The sequence below is a fragment of the Plectropomus leopardus genome, chromosome 15 (assembly GCF_026936395.1).
Source record: "Plectropomus leopardus strain MGB_pleo_1.0 chromosome 15, ASM2693639v1, whole genome shotgun sequence".
NCBI classification, from domain to species: domain Eukaryota; kingdom Metazoa; phylum Chordata; class Actinopteri; order Perciformes; family Serranidae; genus Plectropomus; species Plectropomus leopardus.
In genome coordinates, this window is record NC_142190.1 from 34722290 (window position 1) to 34741785 (window position 19496).

A 19496-nucleotide genomic window follows, 5' to 3' on the forward strand; every position below is an offset into this window, starting at 1 on the left:
TACTACTACTAATAATAATAATAATAATACAATTATTATTATTATTATTATTATTATTATTGTTATTATTATTATTATTATTATTATTATTATTTGTTATGTAGTTATCTCCATTGGGCTGTAGTGGCGGTGGGAGTGTGTGGGCAGGCTGAGTGAAGGCTTGTTCCTTTAAGGGTGGTGTCAGCGGCGGGCGGGGGAGGAGGAGGAGTGTGGTTGTCTCCGTTCACTGCTCTCCAGCGAGGAGACTCGAGAATAAACAATTTCCACAGACTGCACGTTACACGCCTCAGCTCGATCACAGTCGCCGGACAAGAAAAGCCGAGGCATTTTTTGGACTACAATTTTTGTCAAGCGTTTTTTCCCTGCCAAATTGTCAATACAGATGCAAACGTATTCATTGGATTTGCCTCGTCCTGTCGAATAAGAGCCTGACGATGCGCCTCTCCGGCTGCTTGTGGGGTGGACAACGCAGGTAGGAGATCTACGTGCTCCACACAAACGCATTGTCATATCTGCACAATTATTATCAGTACTGGGTGGTGGGGGCGCGGTGTCGAGGATTATACGAGACGATATTGTGTTTTGTCGAGGAGAGGAGATGCGGTGTGTGTGTTGTAAGGCGAGCAGAGGCGCAGCGGCCACAGCTCGGCACTGGCGCTGGAAAGGCTGCAGAAAGCGGCAGAGACAGAGCTGCTGTGTGCGCTACTAACGGGTTCTGTTTTAGCCCACAGACTCGTTCAGTATCGGCCGCTGTCTGTACTTCCTGGGTGCCGTACGAGCAGTGAGTAAGGCCTACAACAGAAGTGTGTGTCCGTCTGAAAATCTGCTGAAATGAATGTCAGCTGCAGTTCAGGGATCCTTATCCTAAAACGGAGCATCAGCAGCTAAGCCCATTGAAACCGCCCTGCTTCTTTTCCGAGTGTATTTTCGGCGATTGTCAGACTATTACCGAATTCATAATGTAATCGCGTGGGCTAATTTAATCCCAATACTCAGAGCAGGGCTGTATGTGTCAAGTAAGTCGAAATGTAACGTTGTAGGTGATCACAGATCGGATCAAAACAGGAGACAGCCTCCTGTTCTGAAGTAGTTTTAGCACCACCAATGGGAAATACTTAACACTTGCACTGTTATGAAAATTACTATTGGCAAGTCCTGGTCCTTGTAAAGATCATGAAGGACTAAGTGAAGTAATCTCTTGAGATTGAGTCATAAATTGGCTTTATGTTATATTAATACAATCTATAGCTGTGCTTGTCCAGGATACATAGGGCAACTTCATAAAAAACCACCCTGATTGCCCAGACACTGGGGGCTTTTTGGTCTTCCTTTTTTTTGGTTAAACCTGTATGTAAATGCCCGATAGTCTTACATTTGCCTTGCTTTGTATTTATTGTAGTAGTGTCCTGTAGTGTCATTTTGTGTTATTCTTCGCTGTGCCTTTCAGAGGAAGTCTGTGGCAGTGGCACTAACCCCAAGCCTGCAGTGTAGCAGGGGAAGGTAGTTAGAAATGTTACAAAGCATTGTCTCATTGTCTGTTGATACAATAAGTCTATATTACAACCAGTAAGACGGTAACATATGGTCTATTAATGCATCACAAACAGCCATGACCAGAAATCTTGGTTTAGTCAATGGTTTCCATCAGTGGTTATTTTCTCAACCACATTCTTACAAAAAATCAATTTGTCCGAACCACTAGTAGGTCCTTTCAAGCAGTCTCACCAAAATGCACTTGAGTTGAAGTTGTTATATTGCAGTGTGTCACTTCATCATGTCATCAGGTCACATATGTTTTGATAAAGACAAAGACTTAGATGTTTTTCAGTAACTGCCAGGGAGGTCTTTTTGAATACACTAAGCAACATGTTGCTATCTTTATTGGTCCAGTACCTGCCTTCAACAGTTTTTGTATGTGTGCAACGCTATGTTTATTTAGGTCTTTTTGAATGGCCTTTGCGGAGGTGTTCCTTTTGGACTCTGGATTGGTGTGGAAGCAAAAGGTCAGGGGCTGAAGTTTGCTGTGAGTTACAGGAAAGAGGGCAGAGAACTTCAGTTCAGGTTCCAAAAGGGCAGATTATAAAGCTTTCCAGCACCAACCTGATTGGATGTCGTGATATGAGGATAAAACAAACAAAAACCGCTGTGTTCAGTTAATCTGCTTCCCTTCACAGAACCACTGTAACTTAGATGAACACTTAAAGTAAGATGGAGAAAAGGCAAACCTTTTCAAAGCCTTTTAAATACTGTCTCTGTCTAGGGGTCTGCCTTTTAGCCTTTCTTTTGTTGAGCATTTAAGCTGCTTAATTATTTGACCTGAACTTATACAAGATGTTCAAGGTAGTTCAGCTTGTCCTCTTTTGCTGTAGATAAATAAACCTACCCATTTATAACCCAACTTTCAACCTGCACTTTAAAAGAACTTGTGTTTGAGTGGTCTGACCAGTGTGCTGGAGCTCAAAGGATCCTCTGTGTTGGATGGAGCTTGATTTGACTGGGCCATCTACTATTGTCCGGGGAGCTGCTGTTGAGTGATGTGCAATAGTCTGCAACAGAACCAGAGGACATTCAAATGGCCAAATGCAAATGATTTTGAGGCTGCTGAATAGTCACAAGACTGGACTCTGCACTCTTCTCTCTTATCCACTGGCTGCCTTTCATGACAGCAAATCTTATCTGCCATCAAAACGCTGCTGTATGAATGTGTGTGCATGCGCTATTGTGCATCATGCCAAATACCAGATCACACTGCTTGTTGTTACTTAGTAACTTTCCTTTCCCCTTTAAGTAATGTGCTGGACGGTGTAGTTTTCTGCAGGGTGATGCCACAGATACAGGAGTACCTTCCCAAGCAGTTATCTCTTCTAACAGACAGTGTCTCTAACTACTACCACTGTGCCAACTCAAACCCCACTGTTTGTAAATCTGTCAATCAAAACAGCATGAGACACGGGGTAGACAAAATCTTGGAATCTTGGTTTTTGATTGTTGAGATATTCTGAAAAAAAACAAAAACAACAGACTAATGTTCAGTCTGCCAGAACTAGTGTCATTCATTTACTGCAGAGTTTTTGATTTATTATAGACCTGGGAGCTGCCCAGCACTTGTGTTGTTGGCTACAGAACATTATTCAAGGGCACTTTGACAGTAGATGTTGAGGAATAGAAGCCTCTCTCATCTACTTCCAGGCCTGTACTTCAGCCCACTGAGGATTCAAACCAGAGACCTTTTGGCCACAAGCTCATTTCTTTAATTGTTGGTCTCTATAATGTTTGTGCAGAGCATGCATTAAGCCAAATCATTTATTGTTCTCTTTATTGTTTGTTTGTTCAGTAGACACTCTCCACTAATAATTATACTCAGTACAGCCCAAAAGATTTATACCACAACAACAATGATGCTGTGAATTTCATAGTCAGATGAAAACATTTCGTTTTCATTGGCAAGACAAGATAAGTCAAAGTTGATCAGAGTGATCCGTTTTTTTAGTTTCTTACTATTAATTGGATGTTAGCTTCTTGACTTTTCTCCATGCCACCTCCACCACACTGCTAACACACTCACACAGAAACACGCACTGCATGCGCGCGCGCACACACACACACACACACACACACACACACACACACACACACAAATATTATACAGACTACAGTACCATACAACCAAGTCTTGATAACACCACAGGGTGAGCTTGCATAAATTTGGAATGGAAAATGTCCTGAAATGGATATGACTAAGAAGAGGCTAAAATGTCAAGGTTGGAGCTATTAAAGTGTAATCACACACAGACCAATGCAGCGTGTGAAGCCAAAACAAAATTGAATAAACGATGAATATATAATCCAGACTTTAAAACTAGCAGTGGAGCTCTTCCATCTTTAGCTGCTGTTTAATTAGTCAGGGACATACATCAAGTAGAAACGTGCTGTTTACTGATTTCTTTTTCTCAGAATATTCTGCCACTAGAATACACCAAGAATGAGACAGCATCAGAAAACAAGACAAAAAACTACTGACATCAGTTTTCTCTAAAATCTAAAATTCTCTAAAATCCAGTGAGTGTGTGGGCAGTTTTGGAGTATTCCCACTGTGGGCTGCCTGGAAAATAAGGTTTGGTCAGGGCTCTGAGTTACAGCAGCACTATCTCATTCAGAGACAATAACTCCGGCTCCTGTTGGTGCTTCTGTCATGATCAGAAGGCAACCAAAGTCAATGGGCCTCATTTTGATGACAAAGCAAGAACTGCTAAATGCGTTTTTATAGCCATCGCTGCTGGAATGACGAAATGCAAGGAGGAAAGATGGATGCCTCCATTGCAACTGAGTGCTATACTAACCAGATCTCATCTGTTGAGTGACTACCCTCCCACCTCCCCCTGCTCCTCCTTGCCTTTCACCCTCACCTCCAACTCTCCAGCCAACTGCCCTCATGCTTTACCTTGGCCTTGGTGCAAGACAGGCCCCTCAATTATCTCCACCAATTGATCGCTGCTGATTGCAATTGCAGTGAATTATTTAGGTTTTTGCAGATATTGCTCACTTAAGGGGAGAGGGCCAGAAAGAGAGAGATACTGTGGGTCAAATAAATTCCATGGTACCCACAAGTGGTATCGTCCCGTTTCATAAACAAAAGCTGTGGAAGCCTAACTGTGGCGATAAAGCCGAGCAGGGAAACAGCAGCAAGCTACCTTGTACTGTGGTACTGTGGTACTAGCAGCTCAGTCTCCACTGTACCTCACTGAAATGCTAAGCACAGACTGAGGAGATGTAGTGTGGAGAAGCGGACCTCCTGGGTGATGTGAGAGGACCTGACTCCTCTCCTGGCTGGGTTGGTTTGGTCACAGCTGAGGAGCGGAGTGGAACTGACTCCCTCCCTTGCTCCTTCCCTTTCTCTCTGTCTCTCTTGCTCCTGTGGCAGAGCGGCTGCCCCCAGGATGTAGAGGTGCAGTAGGACGGTTTCTCTACCATTGTGGTGAGCGTGCTGCCAAGATGCTACAGTCAGACAGAGGGCAAAGTCTCTGCTTTGCCACAAGCAGGCCAATGTCACAGGCCTGTCAGAGTGGGCGGGCTGCAAAGGGAATGAGGACAGACACTCATAGATAGAAGGAGTATCTAGTCCGTGTGAGCTTGTGACAGAGGGTGTCTGCCTTGTTTTCTTACAGAGGACAAAGATGGCAGATTCATGTCTATCGTAGATTTTGTTTAGCTGTGAGAGACAGAGCATGTACGTTATTAAGACTGTGATAATACTTTTGTTAATCCCAGGGATCACAGCAAACATGGATTCAAATGAGCTTGCATCAGCCACACTCAAACAAAACAGCTTCTGACAGGCCGCAGACATGCCTGCTGTACCTTGTGTGCTAAATGCTATTTGTGTATTATTGCATGTGCCCCTGAAATGGTCTAAGAAGCCTAAGGGTTGAAGGCTAGAACAGCGGTCACAAAGTCCAGAGACTGAGGTCGGCTGTCATTCAACTGTGTCTTATTTTAACCCGGTTATGTGGCAGGAGTGCAGGGAGAAGCTGGGGCTAAGTGAAAATGCCACTCATTCCTGAAGAGTCCCTGGACTTGTCAAGGTTAGTGGCTTGTCTTTGTAAGTTGAGGGATTGATGCATGAGCCTGTCTGGCGCTGAATTCAAAGTCCAAAGCTGCCACACAGGCAGCAGCTCTCTCCCCACTACCCCCTTCCCTCCCTCCCTCTCTCTCTTTGCAGGCTATCACAGGGCCCCGTCCTTCTCAACTTCTTAGCAGCCTGTCCTTTTGGGAACCTTGAGCGGCCCAGGCAAGGACACAGCGTCTGGTGCAGTAAGCCTGTGCAGAGGGGGAGGCTTTACGTAACGTTCTGCTTTAAACATCGGTGTATGACTTCCCTGACACGGAGCAGTGCGGTGCAGAGTTGCACAGCTCACAGCACATGTCCCCTTGCACCTCCGGACGAGTGAGGGGGGGCAGAGAGATACCTTCAACTTAATTATATCTTTCTCTTTTTAAAGCTTTTGTTTGAAATTAAATTTTCCTAGGCAATTAAGTAAAGAGGAGTTTTTAGAATTTATGAATGAATGATTGATATATTGCACAGGATGACAGGGGAATGGGGGTTGGAGCAGGAGATGCATGCTGTGAGGTTGTGTCTGAAATTCATTTACATTCAGGGCTCCAGGCTAACTTGCCGCTGGTGTCACTGGGGCTAGCAGTTGTCTCAGTTTGTTGCACCAGCACATGATTTGCACCTTTTTTGTTATTATTATTATCTAAATCATATATATATATGCCCACAGCACTATCTGATTGTTTACATTTTATAAGTAACAGCCTATCAACAGTGAAGGCTGCCATGTCACAGACTGACCAAGAGACTGGAGCTGCTGCAAGCGAGCAGAGCTGTGTGACCAGCACAAGGCAGCAGGTTTTACTTTTGTTGTAATAAACATCACAGTCTCATATACTGAAATTGCAAAAACACCCAGATGCATAAAACTCTGTGTAGACTCCGGGACTAAAACTGTGTTCACACCATAGACTGTATATAAAGATGGAAGACATGCCCCCACTTACCCCTGCTATGCCTCAGTGAGGTTAGAATATCTGCGATACAGGTGTTGCGGTGGTGATGTCATCGAGAATTGTAGTCTGTGCAGTAGCGATATCCGCGGATGGGGGAGTTCCCGTCAAAACACAAAATCCCCCTTTGTATCATGGAATAACTCATTAAAACCGAACTTATCATAAAAACAAATACTTGACCCAGCATCAGGGTGATGAGAACTACCTTCAGTGTCAGAAACCATTTTTAGGAAAAATTTATTTGGTGTGTACTTTGAGTTTTTAGTTTGGCCTATGTCACATTCACTTGGAGGGGCAGGCTTTATGACCTATACTGCAGTCAGACAGCAGGGGGTGATCCAGATTGAAAAATTACACTTAGGGGAAGCTGTTATGTTGTCCATCTTTGTATACAGTCTATGGGCAGCACAAATACAGAATTATGCACCTATATTCTGTTGGTCAGATTTATAAAGCTATGCATATTCCTTATTCTTTGTTAGAAACTTTGATCATTGTGGCGCTGGGCACACAGTGGCTGTTTAGGGCCCTGTACATTCCAAAATGGGTGAAGTTTGGGGAAATTCATGAACATCTTTGTGCCTGAGAGCTGTACTTTTATGCCACCAGCACAGCAACACTTCACAGATTATAGTTCTCCATTCTACTGGCAATATTTAGGTTATTTTCAGTGTCACTGCGAACGCTCACATATTCTCACATTGCTTGGTTTAGCTGGAGGGGCGGAACTTGCCAGACCTGGGGTTTCCCCACTTCCTGGTTGATGTAAACCCACATTGCATAGAGGTTGGATATACAGTAACTTGCTGAATGATGTTTTGTGCTGCACACCCCAAATCATTTTTGCTTGAACTGTAATTATGTAACTTTTTGACTCTTAGTGATGAAATGAATTGGTTGCTGGGCAACAAGGGACCTGTGCGGGTGGCCGCAAAGAGTCAGATTTATGTGAGTTCACATAGATCTTCTGCACATGATATAGGTTTCCAGAAGAGGAATGTCATTAATTCCACTGGAAATCCTTATTTTTGTAAGCTATATAAAGCTAGATGATTTTTGTTCATCCAGAAGAGTCTGTCTTCTAAGGTGCACAAAGACAAGCCATGGAATGGCTATGACATTACACATACCCTGCACTCCATTTTATATTTGTCAGTGAATACATAAATGACTCATGGCACTTCTAGTAAACATCTTTTAAGAGGACATGGTTAAATAAGCAGCACATCTCTAAATTAAAAAAAAAAAAGAATGCACTCCTACACCACAAAGCAAGGACCAATGACTTTTGGTATAACCCCAGCCCCCCTCTTTCACTGAAAGTGGTCTCTTGAATTTCTGAAACATGCTGTCCTTTTGTGAACCTCCAGCCAACTTGTAAATCCATTAGTGAGGGAGCGTTATTCACTGTGTCCTCACCAGAGCTGGGTAAACACACTGAAAGACTGTGGTTCACAAGTGCAGCTTTCTCATAACTACGAGAAGGCGGCCAGTAGTAGAGAAGCCATTTGAGAGGAGATGGAGAGCACTGGGCTGATGACTGGAGGCAGCCATATGACCTATTACTTTGGGAAAATGGACTGGTGACCAGAAGATTGCTGGCTCATACTCTGCTCACCCTCTGCCCTTCAGCAAAGGCAGTTAACCTGGATTCCTCCAGTAAAAATCCAGCTGTAGGAATGGGAAGAGATGTGCAAGAGTGATAATCATGTAAGTGACTTTGAATAAAAGTGTCCACTAAGCAGGAAGATTAATACAGCTAATAGAATCATAGCTTGTGTTTTCAAGTTATCAAGGAGCCTGACTGCTGAACATGTAGAACTTTTTGCAGTCAGCCCTTCTCTCTCTCTTCTCTCTTTTTGCACTCTTACACACACACACACACACAGAGAGAGAGAGTCACAGACTTCTCTCTTTTCCTGTGGCATTAAGCTGGCAGAGCATGACCTTGACCTGATTGCTGCGGAGGCTTTTTAGGTAACCCTCCAGAAGGAGATCTAATCATGTGACACCCTTCACCCAGCCTCACCCTCTATCCTCTCTCCTGACCTTGTATGTCTTCAAAGATGAGGGGGGTGTAGACACTCTCCAAAGGCGTGCATGCAGCCGCAGGGGCTGTCATTCAGTTGGGTAATCACTCCAAGGTCAAACCGGGTTAAGGTCGTGTCAGAGAGAGCGGTGTAGCTCCAACCATCACTGCTCCCGTCTGAGTCCTGGAACAGTTGGCCACAAGTTTCCACCATGTTTGACTGCAGTGACGAAGGCAGCAGGTTTAGTCATCCCCCTCAATTCTCAATCACTGATACCAGCATATGTCAGGCAAAGGTCATTTCATGTCCACAGTGATTCATGTCCAGAGTGAGCTGGCTGCTAGGATTTGTGTTGATGCAGTTGCCTTCACTGACTCCCTACAGCTGCCCCATGCTGGCTCACCATCTCGCTTTAGAGCACACTACTGTCTCTGCTTCAGAGTATTTTTATGCTAGTATGTTAACATTTCTGCCCTCTGAATATGTTTACCATATGGCTGGGTAAATTAAAATCCTGCTGCCACAACCTATAGTGATGCCCATGTCTCCATATAGCATGTGTTGTGACAGAAAATAAGACTGTTTTTATCTATTTCTGAAAGAAGTATTTCACCGATATAAAGAAAGCCCTCTCATAAAACTAGGTTGTCTCTGCAGTAGAAAGACACAAAATACTTTTGAAATTTGTGCTACATGACCAGAGAAAAAGGTGCCTTTGCTCAAGAGGTAGAAAAACTACAACTACCAGAATGCTACATCCCTTATCAGATGCTTCCACTGGTGGGTGATGAAAGGTGGAATGGTTTGTGCAAAACAATGGCAGCCAGCTAGATATCGTGCTACACAGTGTCAACAGTGAGCTAAAACATGTTTCTGAAAACATTTAAGTGGGGGGAATATGCAACTCAGTAACAGACTCTTGGTTTTTATTTGATCAGTGCTGCTTAGTTTTTCTGTTTGATCTCCGTTTTTTTGGCGCCCACTTTCTGTTCACAAACTGTTGCCATTACAGCGAAAGGGGACAATAAAATTAGGGCTGTAACTAACAATTATGTAAATAATAGATTAATTGGTCATTGGCTTGATCAATGAATCTCATTAATACGTTTTTTTTAATATTTCTAATTCTTGATTCAAGAATTACTTCATATTGACAATATAAGTGAGAAAGTGCACTAAAAGGTATTTTTTTATGTTCATACCTGAGCTTTAAAAATAATATTAAATGATAACTAATATTAAAAACTGAAACACAAACTAAATGTAAACAGGCTTTGCTACATCAAATAGCTTTAACAACAGGCCATGGAATAACAAGAACAAAAAAGTATGCTGTTCTACGTTTGCAAAACATACTGACTTTTTAAAGTGCAAATGAGATATATGTCGCTTGAAGAGGGACATGAGCTGCTTAAACAATAATAACCAATAAAAAAAATGTAAATCATATACTCTCCACAGGACTTTCTCTCTACACTTGAGCTGCAAACTATGTAAAATGATCTTGCATGGCACTATCTCTCTCACACACACACACACACACACACACACACACACACACACACACGGAACATAAATGGCATTCTGTTCTGTCACTTTTGTGATCTAGCTATGTTAACATTAGTTAAATACTCTTCACATGCTTGTCAAGCTTGGTCACGAGTAAAGGAAACACCTGCCCGAGACGAACTACCTGTTGAGAGACTAACCTCACATTTCCTCACTTCAAACCGGAACATAAATGGGATTTTACATTGACTAACCCTACTGTTTAGCTCCAACATGTTTTTGTTTGGGGTGCCATATCATTACCCTGGTGCTCCTGTGCCATGCCAGATCACTTTTACATAGTGTGTAGCTAACACACTCCCTGGTTTCTTCCCGGTACTCAACGCAAAGTGCTGCCATACTTTGATGTTTCCAGTTGAACTGTTTTCTCTACTTCTGACCATGTTTCAAATGTTTTCTTTTTCAAGTTACCGGCTGTGCTCACTCAATCTCTACGGCACGTGATGTGAAAGCTCCAAGACAGAGCTAGTGACGCAGTAATCATACAACACAACAAATCAAATCAATAGTGACATTCATTGGCAGCTATTTTAATAATGGATTTCTGTCAATTTTATCATTTTGTTGTTGCAGGTCTCATTCAAATACATTCCCGAAAACATCTTAGTCAAGAAATAGGCAGTGCATCAACATAATCTTGATTTATATTCAATCAGCACTGCCTAGTTTGACGTTATCTGGGAGGTCTGGTTAGATGAAGGTTTTGGAGTTTACCACAAATTGCCCGTATTGTTTTCATACACAGCTGGTTGAAAATTAGTATCCCTTTAATTCCCAGTGTGGGAGGAATTTCCGTTCTGATATGTTGCCTCTGTTTCTATTTTAAATTTATTTGTGAAACATGATTTATGTAGTTAGTGAACTTAAATCCTGTTTAATTAATAGAATTCAGTAAAATTACAGGGCATTTTGTCAAGTCATGAAAATAGCATCAGTGTAACGACTGTAAACTCTGTTCTTGAGATCATAATAAAAATGTAATCTGATTATTTCTTAAGCTATCCCCTAATATGAACGTAATACTGTGTGAGGTCGATAATGGGTGAGGAGGGGAGGGACGGACAAATGAAGGAGCTAAAGGGTAGGACAAACTGGATTTTATTCTGTAAATGCTATAAGTTGTAAAAAAAGACCTTGATTTTCATTGTAAGTATAATGTATACACTATTTTTAAGGTCTGTGTTACAAAGCAATAAACTTCATACTCCTCAGAATTCAGACCACATACTTTTTAATTTCAGCAATTACCTTTAATACTTAAGTACATTTAATATCATAAAATTACTTTTGATACTTAAGTACAGTAAATATCAGATACTTGAAGACTTATACTCAAGTAATATTCTAATAGGTGACTTTAACTTTTATAAAAGTTATTTTACTGGTAGGATATCTGTACTTCTACTCAAGTGTGGCTTACTTCAGCTATCACGGGAGTAAAGTGATCCAGATGCAGTGTCTTCAGAAAGCATTCAGACCCCTTCACTTTTTTTCATGTTATTGTGTATTGTGCAGCCTAATGCTAAAATGGAGCACTCTGGACCAGGTTGGATGCTTAGCTCTCCCTCAACAGGCCCCATTGTCATTTTCATACTTTTTAATTGAAAGTGTCTGTACTTTTTAAATTTTTGCATTAATACAGCATGTTTTATTCAGTACTTGTTAGTGGGAATCAAACTCCAAACCTGGGATCATTAGCACAGTGCTCTCCCCTGTGGTCCCAGCACTTCAGAAGCTTTCTTGATTATGTGTGTTGTCTCGTTAGACAGCTAAAATAAAGGTGATCGCCTGCTAGGATTTGACATTTAAAATCAGACACCATTTGTCGCCTGCCTGAATACACCTTCACACAATGCACACACATAAAAGCCTGAAAGAACATGTTGCTTGTATGATTTGGATGGTGATTTTCAGCCTGGGCCCTTCAGAGCTGATCCTCTTGTACGCTGTGTTATGTCCAAAGAGAGAAGCACAACACAGGTATCGCTGACTCATTTGTCATTTGAAGTTGAGCCTTGTTTGGGTTGTAAAAGGTTATGGAAGCTCCAGTGAAGCTTGTATAACACATGAGATATTGTCTTTTTTGTAGAAACACCCACATACACACGTACACACACCTAGGGCTAGCACAGAGGAGCTACGTGCTTGTGTAACTGTGTTTACCCGTCTGGGGCTTGTGCTGGCACAAGAGCCAGACGAATGTGGTTTATCCAGGGCCTCTTTCTTTCTAAGCCACCTTCCCTTCCATTTCACGCTGACCTTGGTGCTTATGAGGAGGCAGGGCTTGACCTAAATCCACCCCCTTAACTGGAACTAGAACCTCCACCACCCCGCCAAATAAAGAGACCTGACACCCTATTCTGTTTCATCCAGTGGCCATTTTCTCTGTCTGTGATCATATTTGCTGCACTTGACGCATAACAGTAAGATAGATCCCAGCTCCTGGGTTTTTGCAGCGTGTCTGGCAGCAGAGAAAAGTGGAGCAGCGGCTCCATGACTCGTCTCTGAGGCACCAACATATCTGTGTGCACTAGGTCACCATTAGCACGCAGGGGCTTAGCACCGGGCTGGTGAGAGTTTAGCAGCAGGTCAGCCCTCCTCTGTTTTTTAAGTGCCGTGTCAGACTGTGGCTAATGCAAATGAGTACACATATGAACACATGTAGTGGCTAGCATCTGTTGGGACTAATGTTCTTGTACGGGCAAACTGTGTGACACTAGGGTGTTACCATAGGGGTACGCTGGTGTTCAGAGAGCTTTTTGTCTGTCTGTCTGTCTGTCTGTCTGTCTGTAAGAGCATCATGAAATCAAATTTTAAAACTGCACACGTCACACTCTATGGTTTCAAAGGAATAAGATGTGGAACAGCACTGTGATGAACAGTGATAAGGAGCTACTGCTACAGAAAAGAGCGAGCACACTACAGTTGAAGTACAATTATTCACTTTGGTAAGTCTCTTTAAAGGTCAAAGGTTTCCAAAAGGTGATAATTAAATGTCACTCTCACTCCCATAAATATAGCTCTCAGACAGAAGTTAAACAATGGTTGCTAAGCAACACCAAGGCGCCAGTGAGTGATGATTTTTAGCTGATGCATTAATATTTAAATTAGCTGTCAAAGGTATGTGTTGATTGGGTATTTCACGTATCTTCAACAGGAATCCAACAAGGATAGAGACGGTGTTGCAGAATAAACTGTGTTTTATAAATGAAAGTCAGAGCTGTTGTCGGAGGAGTGTGGCCATCCAGGAGAGCTGTGGTTTATGTATGGAAAGATTACTAAAGCAGTGCATGGGTGAGCACAGCTTAATGAGGGGAGGGTTTGCATGAGAGCACCATGCGTGATCTGACATATATCATGAGCTGTTCTTCCCTACACAGAGGCATTGGAGGGGGTCAGTGTCATGCTACCAGGCACGAGGGCAGCTCCCAGATCAGCTGCTCCCATAATATCTCCTCTAGCCAAGACAGGCTCACCATTTTTCTGGCTGGATGACATGTCCTACCTTCATGGGTGTTAAATGACGGCAAAAAGCAGTTTATATGTCTGTGTTTAAATAAGGCCGACAATCCCATTTAGCATTCTGAGTAAGATGTGAGTTGATGGCCACTGAGAAGAGGAGATGTAGAACACAGGAGGTGTGCTGCACTGATGAGGCCTGTAGATGGTGTTTAACCTCGGAAGCAGCTGTTGTATCAAGGCATGGTAGGGTTTTTGCCAGGGATGTCCCGATCCCATCTCAAAGATCGGTTTGATGACGACATTTTTAACTGATCATTATCAGCTACATTGAGCTACAGTACAGCCAATCCAAGCCTTTCTTTACATCAGCTGTCACGCTTGTGTTTATACTCACTAAGCTTTCATGCACAGCAAAGCAACAAATGCAGCTGTTGTCAACTCACCAACTCTCCACTGTCTGTCTCTCCTATACTTCACTGAGTTTCATGTGTGTGCAAGGGTAGCAGCTGAGCTCCGCTCACCGCCAAACACCACACGCCATAAAAAACACTGTATGAGACTAACTTGTGATTTACAAAACTTATAAACACTCGTTTTATTTCAGCTTAGTATGAGTCTTTGTGTTTTGCTGTCACATATAGCTCATGGTGAGGAAAGCTAACGACAAGCACACTGACCACGCCACTGCAAGTGTGACAAAAACCAGTAAAAGTAATTAATTCAGGTAGCCTAGTCAGTGCAAAAGCTGTACAGATGACGAAAAAACAATAGTCTTGACCAACAATTCAGTCAGCCAGGCTACAGAGGGATTTATACTTCTGCATCATTTGATGTTGTGAAGACAGACTTTTCTTCCTTTGTTTCACTCTCTCTCTCCCTTTTACTGTCTCCCTCAATCATGCTCTGCAGAACTCCTTGCATGATGTTAGAGAGGAGAGAAAAAAAAAGAAGAAAAGTGGGTCAGGGCGACCTATTTTTTTTCCCACAGTTCACGAAGGCAGAGGGTGGCGGTGTTATCGTCAGTTAGACGAGGAGCAGGGCCTGATGGGGAGGCAGGGCCTTGTCGCGAGACGCAGCCACTCAGAACTGGGTCAGCAGCAGAGGCTACGTCTTGTAAACGGCTTGTCATACTGGAGAGAAAAGCTGCAAATGACCCATAGATTATATGCCCCAAGCTGAGCACTGAGGTCTCTCCTAACTCTCCAGCCCCACACTTCAAAAAACACATGCACATATAAGCCATACAGTAGTGCAGGAGTCTTGGAAGCACTGTCACCTCCTATAAGTTCCTCTCTCCCCCTCTCAGTATCCAGTAATAGCGTTTGATTACTGCAGTCAGACCTGACAAGCTCAAAGCCCCAGCCACACACGCTTATAAAAAGGATCTTTTCACATTTCTCTTTCTCTGATACACGGGTCGCTGTTTTCTAAATATAGGCCGCTTTCTCCCGGATTTGCTCGACTTTATTCAGGTCAGGTTATTTACTGTACCAAGTTCAACTGTGGTTTTAAATTAGCAATACAGATGCTTTTTCGATTGCAATGACCTCTTTGCATATCATCTGTGCCAATGCCAGATATGTGAATAAATAATTTGCCTACATGAGCCCTCATGAGACATTATTTTTCTCTGACCAAAAAACGCTTTTATTTGCAGTTTTTTTTTTGTTGTTCTTCTTGTTATTTTTTACAATTGCTAACATTTTTTCTCTTAACATAACAACACAGCTACATCACACAATTAGCCAAATGGTTAATTTTGTATTCATTACCACATTTTGTTTATTACATACCAACAATGCTCTCTGCATGCAGTAGCTCAATCAACACAAGGCAAGCCGACTCGATATGAAATTATGAAATTCTGTCCAAGAGGAAGGTATAGTTTGTCATTGCATAACAACAGCTGATGGCATTACAAAAACAGCATTATTTTTCATGTTTCACTTCTGCCTGCATACAATAGACAGTATGAAGTCTGTTCTTTATCATTCACTTTCCTTTTACTGTAAAACACTCTGTTTTTGGTTAAGGGTCAAATGTGTGCATTTTTGCTAACATACCATCTTAAAGGGGTGAGCCATCTCACATTTATGGTATGTTGAGTAGAAAATGTGACAGAATTACTGCAGTAAAAGTTTTATTAGCAACATGAAATTGCTGCCAGTGATCAACAAGTAATCCAACATACATATCCTTTGCTTCACATGTGTAAAAATAGAATACACAAATACAATGAAAAAGACACACATCGAAAAAAACACAACAATATTTTAGACTGTCCTGGTCGAGCTGCTCCTCTGCCCTCCTTCTCTCTCTCATCCAGCTGAACACTCTCTGCTCTCTTTCTGCTCCTCTGGATTGTTCGGTATCTACACTGAACAAAATCAATCTAAAAATCCCCTTTTTACTGTTTTGGCCCATGTAAGTGAAAAAAACTTCAGCAGCTGGCTATGCCTCAGGTTGAAATTGGAACCAGCTGGGATTTATCTATTTTACACTTAAATTAACTATTTCTCAATATTTCAAAGGTCTGCTTATTCAAAAATGTTCACTGGCTGTTTCAGTAAAGCTCTTGAGCTGCTGTTGTTGCAGAACTACAGGCTTTCTACTATATTTAAGTTTTTGAACATTAGGTTTCTTGCTAATAATTAGGTTTGCAAGCATTTGTACATAAGACCAGAAAGATCCATTACTTCACTTCTGAGCTTTTATGGAAAGAAAATGAAAGCTTTTTAGAACTGCGTAAATTTACTGCATATTCTAGACAGCCAGTGCAGAAGTCAAACACTCCAGTTAATCTAATGTCCTCTTGAGGCTGATTCCAAAACAGTTATTCTCCCATGTTTAAATGCCCAACTTGACAGCAAAAATACATGTTTACAAAGTGGTGCAAAAACTGTTTTGGTCTCTATAGCTAATTTCAACATTCATGGTAACTGTACAGTGAAGTTAATATAACTAATCTGTTTACATCCTATTAAATCTTAAAGTTATGCATATTTAAGAGTGGGGCAATGAGTGACAGGCTGTCAGCGAGGCCTCGCTACAAGCTATATTTTAGATCTAGCCCTCTCTCCTCCACAGCTCCACCCTAAATAACTCAAGGGAGTTCAGCACTGAGTTTATTTTATTGCACCACCTGTATTCATGGGTTTCCCACACATTTATATGATTGTCGTTGTCTGCTGGGACAACGTCTCTGCTGCCACATGTTAGACTGGGGCGACGCGTCGACGTAATCGATTACGTGAAAACATCGACTCACGTAACGTGCATTGACATGTCGCACTGTTTCACACAGCGCGCATAGTAAGAACGTGAGCAGCGCCGAGCGCGTTGTGTTTTTGTTAAGGCTCATGTATCGAGTCAGAGCGTGCACACTGCTCGCCACGCTTGTCGGGCGCGTCTCAGCTGCGTGTGAGCTGCAGAACATCTAGAGAAATGGTGGCTCACTGTTTTTTATTTACACTTTCTACTGCGGTTTTAAGTCTCTCGCTCTCACAGAGATGAGGAAATACAAAGATGTTTGTTTTACCTCAACTTCCTTGTTAACTTTTTAAAACAAAAGCTATCTGACTGTGTCTCTGTGGACAGAATGCCATCAGTTGCTGATACAATGCATTTTATTTTGAAACATTTACAGGACAGGGTTTTCAGCTGTGCAGGAGCTTGTATAACTTCATAAGTGAGTGGAATATGTGCTTATAAATATGAAAATACAGCACTCATATCAGCAAGCAGCGATATGCCTTAAGGCCCAGTCAAGGCTGGACTATTGTGATGCAGAAAGAAAGTACTAGTTATAATTATTTATGTTAAAAACTATAAAAGTTATAGTTTTATTCAAATTGCATTGATTTTACTGTCAGATGTTTTGTTGGACTGCTGGATTTGAGGTTTGTTACTGTAACAAAGAGTAACTGATTTGTTACTCCTCCTAAAAGTGGCTTGAATTTTAAATTGTTTTATCTATTTTGCTGTATGCTAAATGTAGTTTGCACTACATTCCTTTAATTTGAATGGAACGAGCTCTTGCTTTAATTTTATTTTGGATAGACTTTATATCAGACTGTAAAACACAGATTACCAGTTAAGACTGGGCTATTGCGGAATAATGCCCTGCAGTGTATGACAAGTTTTAAAATGTTATTTTCGGTAAATTCATTGTTATATTAATTAAGTAACAAAAAAAAATAATGGTTAGATCAATAAAAAATAATGGATAGATTAATCGATTAATCGAAAAAATAATCGATAGATTAATCGATAAAAAAAATAATCATTAGGTGGAGCCCTACCACATATAGATTTTTATTTTTGGACCTGCACTGTTCAGTAGGAGCACTGTTGGAATTTAGGCTTATAAAGAGCGTACTCTGAGTACAGATGGAGCAGTGCAACACCATGCACTGAGGAAGAGAAACATAGTTGGTTGTTTTAATATTTCAACACACCCATCTCCCTGATATAAAAGCTAGATTTTTGTTTTTTGATGAAAGGGATTTCTCATTTGTGTCTACTTTCTGTCCCCACTGATGGTAATCATATTGGTTTCGCTCCATGTAAAACCAGCCTTATTAGCCAAGGTGTCAGACTAACAAACATAACACAATATCCTGAGGTTGGGCTAAACATGGCGGGAGATCGGATTATCAGTAAGACTCCGCTTAGTACACACACCTGGCTCTCCTCAGTGCCACAGCTCCTGCACCCTGCCACTGCCGGCCAGCAAACCTCTAACGTTATTCTTAGCCCCAGAACTTCATGTCTCTGTGCAAAAGCCCCTTAACACTAATTGAGGAGACTGCTCAGGGTTCATGTCGCTCAACAACAGCCTCTGAGGGGGTGTATGCGTGCGTCTGTCTCTCTCTCTCTCTCTCTCTCTCTCTCTCTCTCTCTCTCTCTCTCTCTCTCTCTCTCTCTCTCTCCCTCTCCCTCTCCGTGTGTGTGTGTGTGTGTGTGTGTGTGAAGGTGAGACATGCTGAGCAGTAAAGCAGTTGGCCACTACGGTCAGTGTGTTGTGGTGTTGTGTTTTTGTTTTTGTTTTTGTTTTTTCTCTCTCATTTTTGGTGACAGGGAGCCACCACAGTGCCTTTAGCAGATGGTTTCCAGCAGGCGTGTATATGACATGTGATAACATTACAGTTTGGAAAGGTCAGGCATGAAGAGAACCACTAGGAGGGCTGAGCCAGACTCACAGTGTTCAAACCTCTAGTACAGTCTCTGCACATACACAATTGTGCAGTCAATGTGTGTTCTGTCATAAGGAAAGGCCTTCCATAAATTTTCCAACACTCCTTATTGAACAAATTGCTTCTAACAGGAATACAAATATTTACTGTATAACTGAACCATGGTGGCCTGAGTCACAGTCGCAAGGAGGGTGCCGCAATATTTGCATGCTGATAAAAGCCTTCTTTGTGCTTTTACAGCAGACGACACTCAGCTCTCATGAGAGAGCGGAGTTTGACAGTGCATAGCCAGACTTTGGACTTGGGACCATAATGTTTACTTTGGAAAATCAGAGGTCTTCATTGGGAACCAGCAGGTCATCATCAACCTGTCAAAACATGGCTCTGAGGCACCACCCCCTCCCTCAGTCAGAGAACCTTGATTGGGCACTAAGCCGCTGCTCATCCTTGAAACAGAGGCTGGGATATTTGTTTTGAAGCTCCAGGTCACTCTGTGCCAAAGGCTCAGCAGAGCTGGGAGGAAAAACACTCTGGAATTTCCTTGTACGTAAACAGCACCTCCGGAGTGGATGACCATCTCATCAAACAGGTGTAGCATACAGCCCCCCCCCCACCCACACACACACACACACACACACACACACACACACACACACACAGACACACCACC

General features: G+C 42.2%; 1 protein-coding gene across 3 annotated transcripts in view; it reads left to right on the forward strand.

The window, feature by feature from the left end:
• The first annotated feature begins 204 nt into the window (after window positions 1-204).
• The window catches only part of nrip1b (nuclear receptor interacting protein 1b), a 134962-nt gene continuing 115670 nt past the window's right edge, over window positions 205-19496 (forward strand). For 2 of the 3 annotated variants that reach the window (XM_088088949.1, XM_042498976.2), the window contains exon 1: window positions 207-472. The gene's annotated coding sequence lies outside the window, so the exon portion shown is untranslated. Of the gene's footprint in view, window positions 473-19496 lie in introns of all 3 variants that reach the window. The other variant, XR_015779028.1, reaches the window with a different exon arrangement.